The sequence below is a fragment of the Schistocerca piceifrons genome, chromosome 2 (assembly GCF_021461385.2).
Source record: "Schistocerca piceifrons isolate TAMUIC-IGC-003096 chromosome 2, iqSchPice1.1, whole genome shotgun sequence".
Taxonomy (NCBI): domain Eukaryota; kingdom Metazoa; phylum Arthropoda; class Insecta; order Orthoptera; family Acrididae; genus Schistocerca; species Schistocerca piceifrons.
The window spans coordinates 587,946,193-587,965,866 of record NC_060139.1 but is presented as its reverse complement, the minus strand read 5'-3'; positions in this window follow the sequence as shown (position 1 = coordinate 587,965,866).

Here is a 19,674-nt window from a genome sequence, read left to right as displayed (position 1 = left end):
AACTGCAGTGCGGTCTTCCTCTGTGAAACAGCTTTGGAAAAAGGTGTTTAGTATTTCAGCTTTACGTGTGTCATCCTCTGTTTCAGTGCCATCATCATCCCAGAGTGTCTGAATAGGCAGTTTCTATCCACTTACTGATTTAACGTAAGACCAGAACTTCCTAGGATTTTCTGTCAAGTCGGTAAATAGAATTTTACTTTAGAATTCACTGAACGCTTCACGCGTAGCCCTTCTTACGCTAACTTTGACATCGCTTAGCTTCTGTTTATCTGAAAGGATTTGGCTGCGTTTAAACGTGCAGTGAAGCCCTCTTTGCTTTCTCAGTAGTTTCGTGACTTTGTTGTTGAACCACGGTGGGTTATTCCAGTCCCTCACACTATCGTGCATTGACCAATACGTTCTGATGAAGATCGTCTTCCAATAGGTTCCGTTCACACCCAATATTAAATTCGAACCTAGGCAACAGCGGAAACTTTGCAGTCCATTTCAGACGACATTTCTAGCAGCCTAATCATTATGGGCGAGAACTTTGTGTGTCACTTGACTACGAGACAATGGAGCGAAAGTAAGTAGTCGGAACACATAATTCGTCATCGCTTAAAGAGGCGAGGATCCAGCCATCATCGGACAAGGTAATGCTGAGCATTTTTTGGTACTACCAGCACAGATTATGCTTGTAAGGGGCAAACCGACACCTGAGCATACCACTGAAATGCCCTGACGACTTCACGAGATACTGTCAAAACCAGACGTCGCGGAAAACTATCCAGAAGGGAATTTTTGCAACAAATCAACCATAACTGATTCTGCACAGGACACGGCCGCACACTCTGCCTCCTTGCGCTATCCAGTTTCGCCTCATCCATAGTATTCTGCTGACATGACACGCAAGGTCTTCTTCATATTTCGTCGGATGAGTAAACCGTTGCCTGATTGGTGTATTCAGAACGACAAATTTGTTTTCGAAATGAAGTGTTTTCTGAACAGCAAAATACAGACTTCAAGAACCAAGGTCTTCATCAAGTCATCTATCGTTGGTGAAATTGTGCTACATTGGAGAGTAGATCTGTAGAGAAGGACTGTCATCCAGCTCCATCTTCGCCGATTGGTTTTTCGCAGATGACAGTTAATATTTCATGACAACCCCTATCATTTACCAAGCTTTGAAAGGTCATTGTTAGTACTACATCACGCAGGTATTGATCATTGGAGAAAGGTGCTAATGCTTAATGACGTACTTACTTGCTAAGTGGAGGAATTACAGCCAGGTGGTAAATGTCGTGACATATTGGACCGTAGTTAGTAGACACTACGTGGAGCACAATATTTTTTTATTGTGCGTGTCATGTTCCGTAGGACCAAATTGAGGAGCAAGTCTCCATGATCATGGAACGAGTCAGTACATGAAATTATGACAGAAGAGTAATAATATATAAAATGAAACATGTATGAATTCTATGCAGACAAGCCATAATTTTAAGTAAATACAATCAACAACATAACACAGGAATAAGCTTTTTATTTAATTTTTCCAGCAGTTCCTCGACAAAATATAAGTAGTGGGCCATGAGGAAACTCTTACGTTTCGACTTGAAAATGTGTCGATTACTGCTAAGATTTTCGTATTCTCTGTGCAGCTTATTGAGAATGGATGAAGCAGAATACTGCACGCCTTTCTGCACAAGAGTCAAGGAAGTGCATTCCAAATGGAGACTGGAGTTCTGCCTAGTATTAACTGAGGGAAAGCTAACTCTCGGGAATAAGCTGATATTGTTAAAGAAAACGACATTAAGGGAAATCTGTATTGAGAAGCTAATGTCTGATTTCATAGACTACTGAACAGAGTTCGACAAGAGACACGCAATACTGCTCGATTCGCCCATTTCTGAGTCAACAACACCTGTTTTGAATCTGAAGAGTCACCCCAAAAAGTAACACCACACGTCATAAGCGAATGAAAATAGGGAAAGCAGACTATTTTTCGTGTTAAACTGTAACTTATTTCATATCCTTTTCTAATGGAAAATAAAGCAGCATTTACTTTATGAAGAAGATCTTAATCATGGGCTTTCCACGACAGCTTACTGCCTGAGCGCGTAGGAATTTGATATGCTCAGTTTCACTAATCATACGCCCATTCGTTGCAATACAAATTTCAGTTTTGTTGAATTGCGTGTTGTAAACTATTAAAATTGAGCTTTACTGTGGTTTTGCATAAATTTATTTTCTACAAGCCATGAACTTATATCATGAGCTGCATTATTAGATACTGTGTCATTACTGCACACAGTATCCTCCACTACCCAACTGGTGTAATCAGCAAACGGAAATGTTTTAGAATCTCCTGTAGTACTAGAAGGCATCTTATCTATATAGATAAAGAACAGTACAGGCCCCAGCTCCAAGCCCTGGGGCACCTCGTATTTAACTGTGCCCCATTGGGACTGCACACTGTAGCTATTATCAATGTTGCAGAGAATGACCTTCTGCTGTCTGTTCTTCAAGTAAGAAGTTAGCCAGTTGTGAGCTACTCTCCTTATTCCATAATGGTCCAACTTTTGCAGTAATATTTTGTGATCAACATAATCAAACGCCATAGTTAAATCAAAGAATTTACCCGGTGTTCGCTGCCTTTCATTTACAGGATATAGCATTTCCAGCTACTTAACCGCTTCCAAAACCAAACTGTACATTTGACAGCAAATTCTGTGAGTGGAAATGATTAATTACCATTGTACATACAGCATTTTCAATAACTTTGGAAACAGCAGTGGCATAGAAAAATTTGTCGACATTTTCTATTTCTCCTTTTTTATAAAGAGTCTTCACTATCGAATATTTTATCGCTCAGGAAACTTACCATTTCGGAAAGGGGTAGCTACAGATACGGATAAGTACTGGGCTAACATATGCAGAACAGTACTTTGGTACTCTGCTAGATACGCTATCATATCCATGACAGTCCTTAGCCTTTAGTGATTAAATTATTGACTCGATCTCCCCCTTGTCAGTATCATTTGGGAGTATTTCGGGTAATAGTATCGGAAAGCTATTTTCTAAGATAGTTATATGGTTCTCTGTAGCAACTAAGCGTACTTAATTCACCTGCTACATTCGTAAAGCGATTATTAGGTACTGTAATATATCTGATTTATCAGTAACTGAAACATCTCTACTGTACACTGACTTTACATCCTCGTCTTGGTGCTACTGACCACACACTTCCTTCACGACTAACCATATTGTTTTAGTTATACCCTGAGAATTAGCTGTTCCATTTGCGTACCACATACTTTTTGCCTTCGTAACAAAATTTTAAAGCAACTTACAATACTGTTTGTAATGGGAGGCTGCAGCTCAATTGTAACTGCTTAGAACATTCGATTATCGTCCTCTCTTTGTCTACATGATATTCTTATCCCCTTAGTCAGCCACTCAGGCTGCCTGTTAGGGCCACTACCCTGTTTTGAACTTTCTAATGGACAGCAGCTTTCAAAGAACATATGATATGTGTTGAGGAAACATTGTTTTCATCGTCTAGGTTATTGACGTTATGAACTTCCTGCCATGTTTTTAAAGAGCTTTAAAAAGGTCTCTATTGCAACTGGATTAGTTTTTCTAAATAATTCGTAATTATATTTAACATGTAACTGAGCAAAAAACTTCTAGCTTTAAAATTTGTGCATAATGGTCTGAAAGGCCATGTGCCTTTTTCGTAACAGAATGCTCCTCTAGTAATGAAGAATGAACTATAGTGTCGTCCACGGTTGTGCTACTGTTCCCCTGCGCTCTCTTTGGAAAGAACACCGTTTGCATTAGATAATATGAGTTAAGGAGACCTATCACCATCATCTTTTTGCACACTCGCTTACACAGTTAAATTTTGTACTTTATATAAAGGTAACCAAGAACCCTCTCTATCCTAACCAAAAATGTTCTGATATCAGAGTCATGGGACCTGAGAATTGCAATAATAAGAATATTAGTTCCACTAAATTCAACCACCCTTGCACAACATTCAAATACCTATTCCGTGCAGTGTTTTGAAACATCGATGGACTCAAGTGGGATACCGTTTTTCACGTACATGGCCACACCCCCATAGAGCAAAGAAATCCTAGGAAAACAACCAGTTAACCTATATTCTGGTAAGGGAAGCATCTGAATTATAACATTATTTAAGAAGTGCTCTTAAATACCAATAATGTCAGAATCAGCATCTATAAGCAGTTCATTAACTTTGTCTCTAATACCTTGTATATTTTGAAGAAATATGTTAATTTCCTCATGACTCGAATATCTAACATTTGTCGAAAGTAATTCCTTTGCTAGAGAGACTCCCGTTAAGCAGGAATATTTATCAGCTCACAGCACTCTAAAAATGGGCAAGTCTAACAACAACCAGTACGTGAATTTTCCCATGGTGTTTCCTTCTCTCCCATTACGCTGTCATCTACAAGCTTTGCCAACCTCCTCTTCCCATACCTACTGAGCTGCAGGCTATGCCTAACGAAATCCGTTCTGTTGATAGACTCAGCTGATAACACTGCACAGTGAGCCATGCCCTCCGCCATCAGTTCCTTCTTAAGCTCATAATATACGTTGGAGAACTGTGTTAAGATGAGACCGCTCATGACCCAGAAACAATGGCACAAAATGCCCATTTGCACCATCAGTTTGAGTAGCTATCTTTTCCAGGCAAAGGACTCCCCTATTTCAGTCTGAGTTTCGGTCATTCTACATTTGTGTGGGACTGTAGATTTCCATTTTCTTCCAGTTGGAACTGTCGTAATGCAGAGCTACAAAGTTGGCTTCATTGATACTAAAATACGTCATTTTATTCTACGAGACATCGGCTCCATTCTGACTAAGAATGACGGAATGACGGAACTGACAAAAGCCACGGGATTTCTTTCTTCCGAGTTACACCACATTCGTCGGATGGATCTTACAGAGAGCGTACCCGGATTCTCTGGAGAACTTTCAACTCCTCAGATCCTCTATTAACTTCCTGTGAGATACATAGAGGATGTATCGAAGCTCCGTAGTGAGGTCACTTACGTCACAGCAAACAGATTAAGCCAGATTCGCATTTCAGTATAAATTGTCTCCCTAAAATTGATTCTTCGATCTTTACACAAGTCGTGTTATACCTTCCGCATTGAACATATAGCAATTTTTTTCGTGATTTGACGGTAGTTATGCGAAGAAGTGTGAGACATAAATCATAAGAAAGACGTTTTCTTTATTCTTAAGGAATAGAGTGGGCTGTCTGAGATAGGGGCCATTACAGATTCGTGGTTATTTATAGTAAATTTCGAGATGAAGTAGAAGTGGCACTCTGGGGTTTCCACTGGAAACCTTGGTTGATACTGGGAAATTGAAATAATTTCTAATTTATTTTCAAGGCAATGTTTTTCACTGTTCCGAACTTGTTCACTGTCCCAGAAGAAAACAATAGAAAAACAGGCACAGTTCTGAATGGGTTTCCTATCGGCTGTAGGTTAGAAGCTACCGCTAGTTTGATCGTCAGGTTATGGACAGGCAACCCGAGCGTGAGATAAAAATGTCTCGCAGTTTTGTGCAACCCCGGTTCCGGCAAGCCTTCCCATCGACTTCTGCGAGCCGGCATCTGTCCGGTCACCTGAGCACTGACTAAAAGGGCCGAAACCCGACGCGCCATCCGGCTCCGCTAAGGTTTGCGTTTCACTCTCTACCTCATTACGCTCGTCAGGAGCCTAAGCAAACAAAACTCACGATCGTCGACCAGCAGTAAGAAACCCCTCAAGTTAGAAGAGGCAGAGATGTTGGTAGTCTTTCTTAAAGCTTCAGGCAGAAGATTTAAGCTGCAGGAATAAGACTTCTCATGTGTTTCATATTCACGGACTCATTATTACGTAACATACTAAAGAAGCTGCATGATCCACTTATGCTAACACGATTCTGGCTGTACGAAGTATTACCATTTTACATGCTGTGTACTAAATGTTGCATATCTCGGCGTACTTCGGGAGGACGTAGCCACGCTCTAACACTAGAGGTATGAACGAAAGGAGCTGGTAATTATTCCACTACATAAACCTTAAATCGCTGTGGAATTTTCCTTTTGAAAAATTGCTAGTTGTGTTTCACACTTTTCACAAACATAAGGAATCGTATCTTGCAAATTTCATCATAAGCTACTGTTATTTTTTTTTTTCAGTCGATTTCAATATACCAACCATCTTATGGCATCAGCAGCATAATGACATCAGATATTAAAAACGTGATTAAAACTACAGAAAGACTGGAAAACAGGACAAAAACGTTAAGACACATAGGTAACACGAAAGATTTTATTCCGTTAGTAGCCTATCCTGGTGATCGTGACGTTCCTTAAATACTCAAACTTTTTTCCCACAACACATCTTACGCTCATAAGCGTATGGCTTCATAAGAAGCTTCGCACATCAGTCAAGCCCGACAGATATTTATCAATAACATTATTCTTGAAGAATCAAGTTAGCAAAGATCATTAGCTAACTTGATTCTTCAAGAATAACATAACTTTCAGTTCGCGCCCAAATTGTTGCAACGGCAAATTCGCATTTATCACTAGAGTATAACGTAATAATATGCAGCATCAATCCCAAGTTGTCACATGCAATCTACCGAAGCAGCATTACGCCTTCAATACTTCATGTCTTTTGAACTACCGAGGACAGACGATTGTCGGTTGGTTATCAAATAAAGTATTTTTTAATCGTAGTTTATGATGTGATATGCCTGATTTTATTCTTACAATCGGTAAAACGTGCTAAGTAACTAACAGAAAACCTTTTAGACCATAATTATAACGTAAACAAAATTCTCACTAGTTTATTTTCTCCGAGGTTGGACTTTTGCCAGCCACAACCGTTCCGTACATTTCGTGTTAAGTATCGCTACCCGCGTTTCTGGTCGAGCCTGAAGATATGATAGCCTTCAACAGTATATCGACATTGCCTCACTACCGTCCACCAAAGACAGACACCCAAATGTAATACAAGTCAAAGATCTGTTTCTGGCGAGAGAAAAATACAGGAAAAAAGTAAGTTGTAAAAGGCATGGAGGTGTTAGTCTCCATCTGACGTTTGTAGTGTTGCAGGTCCAATCCAAGAAGTTTGGTGAGGGGTCCATGAGCATGAAAACTCATCCTTGATGCCAAAGTTGTTTCTCATGACTATACCAGGAGTACAGATGGTAGGTCATGCTATTTCAATGATTACAAAATCAAGTACAACCTACAAAGCACTTGGCGGCATGAGCCCACTTTTCAGCATGACGTTGTACCCTGTCTGTGCCGGATACGTCCTCTGAGTCGTATGGCAACAGTGTCAAGGCTGTTATATCCTCTCCTGAGGCAATATATCCACAACTCTTGTAAGTGGTCTTTGATTCCCTGGATACTGGCACAGGGAAGAAGTTGACGTCCAAACTGGTCACGTATACACTTTTTGATCTTGCTGACCGTCAATCGTACAGGGCATAGAGATACGTGCCACGTGCGAATGAGCATTGTCCTGTTGAAAATGGCACCACGATACTGCCGCAAGAGAGGTAACACATGAGGATGCAGGATGTCCGTGACGTTGTGTTTTACCGCCGGAGTTCCGTCAATCCCTACCAGCCTTGACCCGAAGCCAAAACGACTCCAAGACGCCAGAAGTAATACCACTGCACCTCTCCTAATCATTGGAAGAATGAGACTTTTTCTCATGTCACCACCATACTGGCCGACAACCGTCATCCGGTGCATCGAAGAACCGCCATTCATCGCTGAACATAAGGCGACACCATTAATTAGCAGTCCATACTTCCTGGACATGGTACCACTCCTAACGCAGCCGTTTCTGGTATGATGTTAACGGCCGCCTCCGCATGGGGCAAAAATTACGTAGTCTGACCAACGGTGCCGGAAGACGTAAAATAATGCAGGGAGTTTGTTAAATGTTCTCGGATGGCGGACGCAGATATGAAGGGGTGAACATGCGCTTGGTACACAATATGGCGGTCCTCTCTTGTGGTAGGCTGTCGTGGTAGGCAGGAACTTCGACGACGCGTACGCCTGCCCTCACGTTTCCAGGCTGTCCAACATTGGGCCACAGTCGCTTCTCGATCAGGATATTGCACTAATTGTTCACCCGGGAAATTGCAGACAAAAAGTGACCACATTTTCAAACTCTTTCAGATGACGATGATCACACTGTCTCACACGAGTATGCGACAAGCGGCGTCCTTCGCTTTCCTTTACTTATCACAGATAACTGCAGATCTATGTACACCTTTCGGACATAATTCAGAGATACGTTCTGAATTTTTTCTGTACAATAGACCAATGGTCTCTGGTGGCCCGTTACAGAGTGGTAATATAATTACGATTTATTTGGTTGTTTCCGCCATCACTCTTCTTCTATGAAAATGATTTCACAACAATGAAGATGAGTTTAGCGTGCAGAAACCAAAATGTATGACATACGACGCACATGCAAAATTACATTGATGTGGTTGATACCGCTGAGAGAACAGCTCAGTGTAGCTTCGGTTGGCCGCTCGTTTACTGCCTTCAGTGATTCTACGCAAGAGGTGCATATCGAGCGACCCTTTAGCAGTAAACCTAATCATCTCATTTTGTATTAATGTTAACCGAAAAACTAAAGCAGTCGGATAACCAAACCCGAAATAGAAACTAGTAATACAGAGTATCAATCTTCGGAGCAAAGAGTAAATTGGACTTTTCTAATGTCAGCAGCAAACAGTAGTCATGAAAGAAAGAATTTTGCTTCCGAATAAGAAACAAAGTGCAAGCCTGGACATTTGAACTGTTGTGCACTATTTTCTGTGCAAAACAGGTACAAAGCTAACTGGAGCAAGAAACCAAACGAAATGCAGTAACACTGTAGTGAGCCGCCGAAAACGGTGAGCCCCGTGTAGCAGAACACTCAGAAGGTACCCCTCCCTGAACAACATCTGAGAGTTCGTCCATGCAGTTCTCGTACTTTCGGCAGCCCTTAGTTTGCATACTGTCAGCAGGCGCTACTTCAGCGGCATAGCGTCACTCAGCGCGGGGGTGTTGAAATGGTTGCCTATCACACAGGCGCCTGGTTCTCAGTGGCTGACTCTCTCTCTCTCTACACATAAATTTTTAAAGATCCCAGTAAAGGTGTGCGGTGGCACCGAGGGTGTTTCCCAAGTTGGAGGCGGAGGCGTCAAAGGGAACTTTTGGCCAACCGTTATGAGGTCACATGAAACAGGAACAGCAGGATTTTCCTGGAAAAGCATAAACACCCTCTGCTGCTTCGGACCACGTTCAAATTTCGTCCAATGGCTTTGAACGGTTCACAGTGGTTCCATCCTGTATACCAGAGCAAAAATTGGTGTCGCGCTACACTCCAGGAGAGTCAAAGGGGTCCACTCATGTTCAGTGGGCTTGCAGGCCAGCTTGAAGGTTCGAACAGTCCGGGGAGTATCAGTGATGTCAAAGGTTGTAAAGAACGTCGTCCTGTTGTTCAACGCACTGATAACTATCGTGTTCGATCATAAAATGTGCAGGAATTAATGTCCCAAGTGAAAGGGTGCTTTCATTGACGCTCTTTACACCATCCTCTTTGTCCTTCTCGACTCGATACTGAAAGGCGGTGCGTGTGACGTGTTTCACTTGGTCACTCACAAGAAAGCCGCGTGGTTTCAGTGCTGAGTGTCATGGTTGTGGCCTCCATCGCAGAGGCTTCGACAGAAGGGCCGAATAAGGAGGTATAAGGGGGTGTGACGACCTTCCTGTAGTATGACACGTCCACGGTGGCTTAGACCAGAACATTGGGGAAATTTGGTGACAAAGTAATATGATTAACCCGCCTTACATCTCACGTGAACTTCAGAGCACTAGACTTTTTTCGCATGTGTCGACACATTTCTGTTTGAAACGTCACCGATCCCGAGGGTGACGTCGCAGGGTGCCATGCTTTTGCAGCACTACAGTCTAAGGTCATAAGCAACTTTGAGCGTCACAGTGGGAGACAGTTATGGGAATTGGAATAAGTACTACTTACATTGTTTTTACATACATATATATATATATATATATATATATATATATATATATATATATATATATATATATGTGTGTGTGTGTGTGTGTGTGTGTGTGTGTGTGTGTGTAGGGTGACCAGGCCGCTGTGGCCGAGCGGTTCTAGGCACTTCAGTCCAGAGCCACGCGGCTGCTACGGTCGCAGGTTCGAACTCAGCCTCGGGCATGGATGTGTGTGATGCCCTTAGGTTAGTTACGTTTAAGTAGTTCTAAGTCTAGCGGACTGGTGAGCTATGATGTTAAGTCACATAGTGCTAGGAGCCATTTTGTGTAGGGTGAGTCGCTAACTATTGCCACCTAGAATAACTCCGAAAGTATCATAGTAGCTGAAAAGTTTGTAGGAAAAATGTTGCACGGGACAATGGGCGCCATAATATGACATTGGTTTTTTGTTGCCAAGTGGGGTCGCGACAGAGATATGAAGGCCAACTATGTCTTTTTTTTTAATGAAATGCTTTAGTTTGGTATTTATTTTCTGATAGCGGCTATCGAGACGAATCCAATGGTCTGTAACAGTAAGGTCTGTGAAGATCGAAGAAGGTCAAAAAGGTGGCATGAACGTCCATTTACAGAAAGTGTTCGAAGTGACGGCTATTGGTATCAATGCAGTGCTGCAATCTTCTTATCATGGAATGAGTGGTATTACTTATGACTTCGGCACCTATCGAAGCACATGCTCTGACAATTCTCTCTCGTACATCGTGCAAACAGCAAATATTCGCCGAATACGGCGTATCCATCTCACGTGCCACTGACATGTAAACGCCATTCGACGGTTTCGCAATACAACACTAATAGGAACGTTAAGACTAGTATCGTAATCAAGCGAATGTGAATGATGTACTCCTTCGAAGAACAAGTCGATATGCTTCTCATTTACCGAGAATGCCAGCAAAATTCAGTGAGAGCTGGAGACTTGTACGTTGAAAGATACCGTCAACGTACTTACGCTACACGTCGTATATTTTAATATGTGTATGATAAATTGAGAACAACTCGGTCTTTAACGCATCGGAAACATATCGGGCAAAGGAAAGTTAGTAACGACAAAATGGAAATTGGTACTCTGGCCACTGTGGTTCGAGATCCTTGTTTCAGTTCGCGTCAAATCGCAAGGGAATCTGCCATGTGACAGAGTAGTGTTGTTAATGTCATACTTATCAAATTCAAATCAGTCTGCACCAAGAATTAACTGGTTCGGATTGCATGCGTCGCATTGACTTCTGCCGATGGCCTCAACTTCAGATTCATTGGGATGAGACATTTATTAATTTGATTTTATTTATTGACTTGGCTACATTCACAAACCATGGAAATGTTAATTTGCATAACATGCATTATTGGGCAACGGAAAATCCATATTGGATGAGGCAAGTTTCACACCAAGAATGTATGATGTAGGATTCTAGAGGACAGTATTATGCCCCTGTTTCATCGAAGGAAGTCTTAATGGTAGGAAGTACACCACATTCCTGCAAAAAACAGTAGGTCTGTTATTGGAAGAAATACCTTTAGGAACAAGGAACAGAATTTCGTTGATGGCTAGAAATGAGTTGCAGAGTCAATTCCCAAATCGTTTGATTGGACGCGGAGGAAAGGTGTCATGGCCGGCTCGTTCACCAGATTTGATGCCTCTGGATTTTTTCTTGTGGCGATTTGTAAAAGACATTGTTTATAAAGACGTTCCAACTACAGTTGAAGATATGCGAGAGAGAATTGTCAGAGCATGTGCTTCGTTAAGTGCCGATGTGATATGGATTACCACTCAATCCATGATAAGAAGATTGCAAGACTGCATTGATGCCAGTGGTTATCACTTCGAACACCTTCGGTAAATGGACGTTCATGCCACCTTTTTGATCTTCGTTGACCATCAAAGACCTTACTGTTACACATCATTGGATTCGTCTCGATCGCCGCTATCTGAAAATAAATACCAGACTATAGCATCCCATTTGAAAACGCAAAGACGACCTTCATATCTCTGAAGCGGCCCCACCTAACAACAAAAAACCAAGTCATATTATGGACCCCGTTGTCCTATGCAACTTTTGTCGTAGAAGCTTTTCAGCTCCTATCATACTTTCGGAGCTATTCTTGGTGGCAATAGTGACTGACGCTGTATACGTACGTGTGTGTGTGTGTGTGTGTGTGTGTGTTTAATCAGCTTCAGGTCAGGCGAATTTGGGAGCAAATACCATAGATCTTGGTGAGTTCACTATCATGCTCCTCAGACCACTATAGCACGGTTATGGTCTTGCGATACGAATACTCAGAGAGGATGAAGGGATACTTCCCTTAATGTAACGTGTTCCGCAAAGTCACGACAGAATCTGTGCCATCGATAACGTTCTCTACACAACTCTCGCCAGCGAGCAAATAAACAGGCCCACTCTTCCAGCTTGGAAACCTCGTTACAACTTGTAAAGAAGATGGATGAGACATCTTGAGCACAGTTCGAAGATCCGAGGAAGCGTGAGCAGTTTATCGTCAGGTCTGGATACGTACGCGCGAATACGCACGCCATCCTGTAGAATTTCATTGACTCAGAAACATTTTTTCAAACAGCCAATTATACACGCAGATAACACACAGACCTACCAATTTCGATGTTAGAGCCTAACACGGAAGATATACCCCGCCTTTAAAATGACATTATACATTTGGAGAGATCTACTGCATGTCGTAAATAATACGAAGACTTTTGCGTCAGCTTTTCAAGATAAAGATTACTGAAAATCGCTGACGGTGTCTTTAGAAAAAAGGAGGCAAACAGGCAAACTTGTGTTGTACTGACCCTAAGTGTGGCTTGTTAATTCTATAAGACAATCTTACGCTCCAATTTCTATACATTTTACTCGTTTAATAAGGCTCGGACCGGGTGTTAGTTTCTTTTCTGTTAATAAGCATTACTGACTGTCGGATTTATTCTCAAAAATATTTTGAAATAAACATGAAACTTCCTGTAAATTATAAGCAATCGTTTATCAGAACAACATTTGACTGTCTCAAGAATCAAACGCATAATGGCTAAAGCAAAATGTATGTACAGGATGATTCACCTAAAACGTGCACCGCAGATATTGCAGAAATACAAATTGTTAATCATGTGCGGCTTCTACAGAGTGGATTGGTAGTGAGAGGTTCGCACCGTTATCCAGTGAACAGACTACGATAATACTCAGAAATTGTGTTTTTGCACAAACACATACTTTTTTAAATAGCACAATGCGTATTGACATTAAAAAACTAAAATTAGGGTACATTGGAATGTTAGTGGTGTTTGCTGCAGGATTATAGTGCGAGTCGTTTACGAGATATATTTTGCAAAGTCTCCCCAACGACACTTGTTTGTGCCGCTCAACCTGGGTAGTTGCTAGGTACGATGTTGCTATCTTTGCTTAATGTGTGCTTGTGTGTTCCTTGGCTGCACTGCGACTTGGTAGTGGGTGTCTGACAGTCCAGGCAATAGGATGTGAGTGCGCCAATGGGATTTAGCAACGCAGAAAATGCCGATATCCCAACAGACGTCAACCATCGCGTCCATTATTTATTGGCTTCTTCAACCAGTTACGTGAAAGTGGTAGTGAAACACCAAGACAGCGTAACAGAAGGAACAAGTGACGACAGAAGAGGGGGAAGTTAAAGATGTTTTCTGGTGTTGCAGTTGATCCGGAGGTTAACTCCCGCGCAATCGCACGAGGAAGTGGCATGAGTCAGGCAAGTGTACTACGCATTCTCCATCGACACAGGTTCCATCTCTACACACCTCTCTCTCCATCAAGAGCTGTGTGAAAAAGATTATGAGAATCGTGTTAACTTCTGTATACGGTCATTAAGACAGGATAGTCCAGGTGTATTGTGTATCTTGTTAAGTGATGAAGCCAGATTTACCTATACGGCCCGGTAAATCGCACTACTGGTCTGTTGAAAATCTCTGTTGGCTTCGTCAGGTGAAACGTCTTCGCCCATGAGGTGTAAACGTGTGGTGTGAGATGGTGAATCTTCAGCTCACAGCCATGTTTCCCATAGATGGAACACTGAATGCTGACATGTATCGCAGCCTCCTAACAGAGCATTTTCCACGGATGATAGAAGACGTTCTTCTCTGCAGAGGAACATAGGAGGAACCTATGGTACCAGCATCCGACATGTTGGCTATCCAGTCCACAGTGCACTCAGTACTATAGCATGTCTTCACGATTTGTTTCCAAATCGTTGAATTGGACGCAGAGGACCTGAATCTTGGCTGGCCCGTTCCCCGGACTTGACGGTTGTAGACTTTTTTCTGTGGAGGTAGGTGAAAGACGCTGGCAACAAGGACATATCAATTTAACCTAAAGATACGCAACGATTTATTACTGCAGCCTACTCGGACATCTCCTCTGAAATGCTAGCACGTGTGCCGCAGTCGATCCATAACAGATTGGAAGCGTGTATTGCCACTGTCGGCGGTCATTTTGAACACAGCCTATGATGGTCAGTGTTCTCGTTACTGGTCACAACCCATGTCACTAGTGTATACACTTATGTTGTTCTTTAGTGCATGCTACCACAGGTATTATAAAAGTGTCAGTGAGCGAACTTTTCAAACTATGATATCTCGTAAACTACTCGCACTTGAATCCTGTAACAAACAGCGTTACCACTATAAGTTACCCTACTTCCAGTTTGTTAATGCCGATATGGAGAATTCCATTTAAAAATTTATGCTTACACAAAAAATACCCTTTCTAAGTACTGTTACCATCTGTTGACTGGCTAACAATACGAGCCTCTAACTACTATTCCATTCTGTGAAAACCGCACATTTGTAGTCCTTTCCATTTCCGTAATATCTGCGGTGTAAGCTGTAGGTGATTCACCTTGTGTAAAGCTTTCATTAGAGAAGAAAAAGACCTTCTTGTGAACACTAAAGTCAGTTTCATTTTTCACGCGGACTTTTTTACCTTAAAACGTCTTCAAGAGGAAACTGTTGCAGGAAATTGCGACCAGGTTTAACATATAATTTAATCTGAACAAATACTGTTTTTTACCTTGTTTCACAATTTTGTTATTAATGTTAATGCACAACCTAGGTTTCGGGTTATAAGCCCATTTTCAAGTACGTTACTGACTCCCAAAGATCATAAAGCTCAGATAAACACGATGACCGAGCAAAGATACTCATTTCAATTTCTTAAGGCATCGATCTGTAGCTTAATGTACAATTACGTCAGTGACCATTTTTTAACAAATTACGTTTATTATTACACATTCAGCAATTACACTATAATGGCTGGACTAAAGTTATGCATCAGCCAAGAACTTTTTAAGTATAGTGGGCTGGAGCCCAAAACTTTGCTTCTATCCTGGGGTCCTCATCTAAAAAAGGTGAATAATTGAAATGGGTTCGCTCGTTTAATAGTAGGCGTGGGGATATGCACATCTGTCTTTTCATTTCTAAAAATTTTAACTGATTGAGTTTACTTTCCTTTACCTCTATGTGTAAGATTTGTACATCTATTATGTATTTGCGGTTATTTTTCAGGCAATGTTCTGCAAAGGCTGAATCAGGCTTCTTCAATCTCCAGCTTCTGTGGTGTTCTTTAAGCCTGGTGCAGATTGACCTCCCAGTCTGTCCAATGTAGCAAGACTGACACTCAAGATATGTCTTTTGCATTGAACAATAAACTATCTACTGCCTGAGGAACATAGAAAAACACAGAGAAGTCGTTTGCCTTCAAGTTGTTACTTATATTGGATTGGATTGTTTGGGGGAAGAGACCAAACAGCGAGGTCATCGGTCTCATCGGATTAGGAAAGGATGGGTAAGGAAGTTGGCCGTGCCCTTTCAAAGGAACCATCCCGGCATTTGCCTGGAGCGATTTAGGGAAATCATGGAAAACCTAAATCAGGATGGCCGGACGCAGGATTGAACCGTCATCCTCCCGAATGCGAGTCCAGTGTGATAACCAGTGCGCCACCTCGCTCGGTGTTACTTATACCATTTGACATTTTCCCTATAAAAGGCAATCTGCACCATATCTTTTCCAGTTTGTCTGTGTTTTTCATTCGGCACAGATGGGACCTAGCTTGCTTCTTTATCTTTTTACCTAAAATTTTATCAATGATGTTTGGGTTAAATTCATTGTTTGTGGCTGTTGTTTGTATTCTGTTAAGTTCATGGTCAAAGTCTTCTTGTGAGATAGGGATAGAAAGGAGGCGGTGGATCCTGTGGTGGAATGCTGCACGTTTGTAGGTTCTACGATACTGGGAGGAATCCGAGATGATAGTGTCAGTGAAGGAATGTTTTCGGTAAATTTTAAAATGATGGTTACTGTCTTCTATCTTTAAGCTAATGCCCAAGAAATTTATGCTGCCTCCCCCCACCCCCTAAACTCCGTGCTGACCTTTATGTTAGTGTGATACTGGTTCATATTTTCCACAAATTTATGGAGTCGTCTATTAGAACCTGTCCACATACAAAGAATATCATCTACATATCTGTACCAATACACAACATGTTTTGCCAGTGGTTCTCTCTTAAGAAAATCGGTCTCCCACTTGTCCATTAACATTTCTGCTAGTAAAGGGGATAAAGATGGGCTCATTGCTAGACCATCTGCTTGCTGATAATATCTCCATTGACAACAAAAATAATTTTGATTTAAACAACATTCCATCCTACTGACAATGCTCCACTGCGCTTCTGGATTTATGTTGTGTGAATACAACGTTTGTGATACAATATCTACGGTCTTTCACTGTGATACATGTGAACGAGCTATGCGCATCAAAAGAGACCAATGCAGCATTCCATCACATGATCCACCGTCTCCTTTCTATCCCTATGTCCCAAGAAGAATTTGATCCGGAACTTAACAGAATAAAAACAGTAGCTACAAAGAATGAATTTAACACCAACACCACAGATAAAATTTTAGGTAAGCAGTCGAAGAATCAAGCTAGGTCCCTACTATCCCCAATGAAAAACACAGACAACCTGGAAAAGAAATCGTGCAGATTACCTTCAATAGGAAAAGCATCAAATAGCATAAGTAACCTATTGAAGGTAAGGGGTTTGTCTGTTTTTATATGTTCCTCAAACAATAGGTAGTTTCTTGTTCAATGCAAAAGACAAACAACCATCCTTCACAAAAAGTGGGGTTTATGAAATTACATGCCATGAGTGCAATCTTCCTACATTGGACAGACAGGGACGTCATCTTTACCAGGGTTAGGTGTAGTTAAAAAGTTCTTGGCTAATGCATAACTTAAGTACTGTTATTGTAGTGTAATTGCTGAATGTGTAATAATGTATGTAATTTGTTAAAAATGGTCAGTGGCTTAATTGTACATTAAGCTATGGATCGATGCCTCAAGAACTTAAGATGAGTATCTTTGCCTGGTCATCACGTTTATCTGTGCATTATAATCATTAGGAATCAGTAACGTACTTGAAAATGGGCTTATAATCCCAAACCTAGGTTGTGCAATAACATTGATAATAAAATTGTGAAACAAGGCAAAAACAGTGTTTGCTTAGTTAATTTTCAATGTTTCACCAAGAACCCACAGTCAACTGAATTAAAAAGGTATAATTTTAACTTTTGTGAATGATAACTTAAGCAAGTACTCTAATCAGATTATCGTACATGCAATACAAATTACAGGAACTAATCAGCTTTGTCATGATGTAAATATCTTACTTTAGTTGTAATGCAGTCATAATCTCTTTCAAGTATCTGAAATACACATATATATTTTCATAAGAGAGGGAAAAAATACAATACGAAGTACATCAGAGAGCTATGTGTTTATCCAATGTGTGGCAAAAGCGAAATCGCTTGTATAAAACATGAAAATATGGATCTAGACCAGTAACTTGTTAAAAGTACTTGAAATAAGTGAAATTGGTGAGTCCATTTCATATATCAGACGTAACAATCTTATTTAGTCGTTGTGTGATCGTCCCACATACAAAACAGCTCGTAACAGCACTGCGTGATAGTACCTCCGTAGGAAGTACTAGATATCTGCGGGAAACGATAGTGAGCACCAAAATCCTGGCAAGTGGTTATCTGAAATATTATCTTTGGTATGTGAATCGGAAGATCGCGTTGGTGTCTCGATTTTCCAAGCTGTGTCGTTACATTAACAAGCGAACGCGTTTGTGTCGTCTGCAGCGAACCTGCATAAAGAAATGTACGCTGAACGGTGAGCTCCTAAACATATGTGTCTGCACCAATATCGCACTAAATCGTCAAATCTGTCACGTATCTTCGGCTATCCTTCTTTATACAGTGGGGAAGCTTCCGACCGTTTCGTTCTATGATCTACATCTGCATCTACGTACAACTATTACTATCTGTGTGACACGTTTCATTGTTCTGCTGGTAGATGCTACCGTACCGAGGAAAATGAAATTGCATGTAAGGGTGGACATGATCCCGAAGGACGGATGGATATTTATGTTGATCCCTTGTGCCTTCCAGATTGACGAAATCACACAGAGAATGCCACGAAAACATTCTTCAGATAATAACGCTCTATAACGGATCAAATATAATGACGCAAAGTGTGAATAGTTTGTCGTAAGTTAAAACGAATTTACATGATATAGTTTTAACATAGATCACAGACCTGCGAGACAATTTATTTATATATTATTTACAGCGTCCATCGCGCAACAGTTATAGACGAACGATTTTTCCAACTGGGGGCTAGTCGTAAGCAGCGATAACAACATACTAACACTTCCGGGTGCTGCACTACTCGGGGATATTAGATTATTTCTGATTCATTGTATGTAACGAGAAGTATTACTTACGATTTTACATTTGTTCTGGATTGATCTACGGTATCTTATAACTAGAAAAGTGTTCAGTTACCTAGCAAACGGTTTTCTGTGAGTAAATCCCAGATATTTAACAAGACAAAATACTTTTCTTTGACAAAACTTAGTGACATAATTGTAACTACAGACAGAAGGCATTCAGACAGATGGTATTCGTGAGGAATGATAGAGGGCTCGAGCATGCTTGCGGTCCAGCTTTGTGTATATGAAACAATTTTCTGTTTTAAAGTCGTTACATCAAACGTAAATTTTCTCCTTAAGGAAACCAGTGATCATTACTCCATGCAGAGCACTACATTGCATGGTAGTCTCTCATCTGAAGTGCCCCACTCAAGCCTTTTCCACATTCCACTATCACAAGAAACAGCAGCTGTAGAGGAATGGAGCATTCAGAATTCTACGGCAATCGTTTTGTTAATATTTTCAGCTCTACGAGATACCTAGCAGTGTGTCCAACAAACACAAACTGCTACCGCAGAAAATCTATTTCCTTAGTTACTTTTTCCTCAGTTACAATAGATTTTAACGAACTGCAATATACAGGGCGTTACAAAAAGGTACGGCCAAACTTTCAGGAAACATTCCTCACACACAAAGAAAGAAAATATGTTATGTGGACACGAGTCCGGAAACGCTTACTTTCCATGTTAGAGCTCATTTTATTACTTCTCTTCAAACTACATTAATCATGGAATGGAAACACACAGCAACAGAACGTACCAGCGTGACT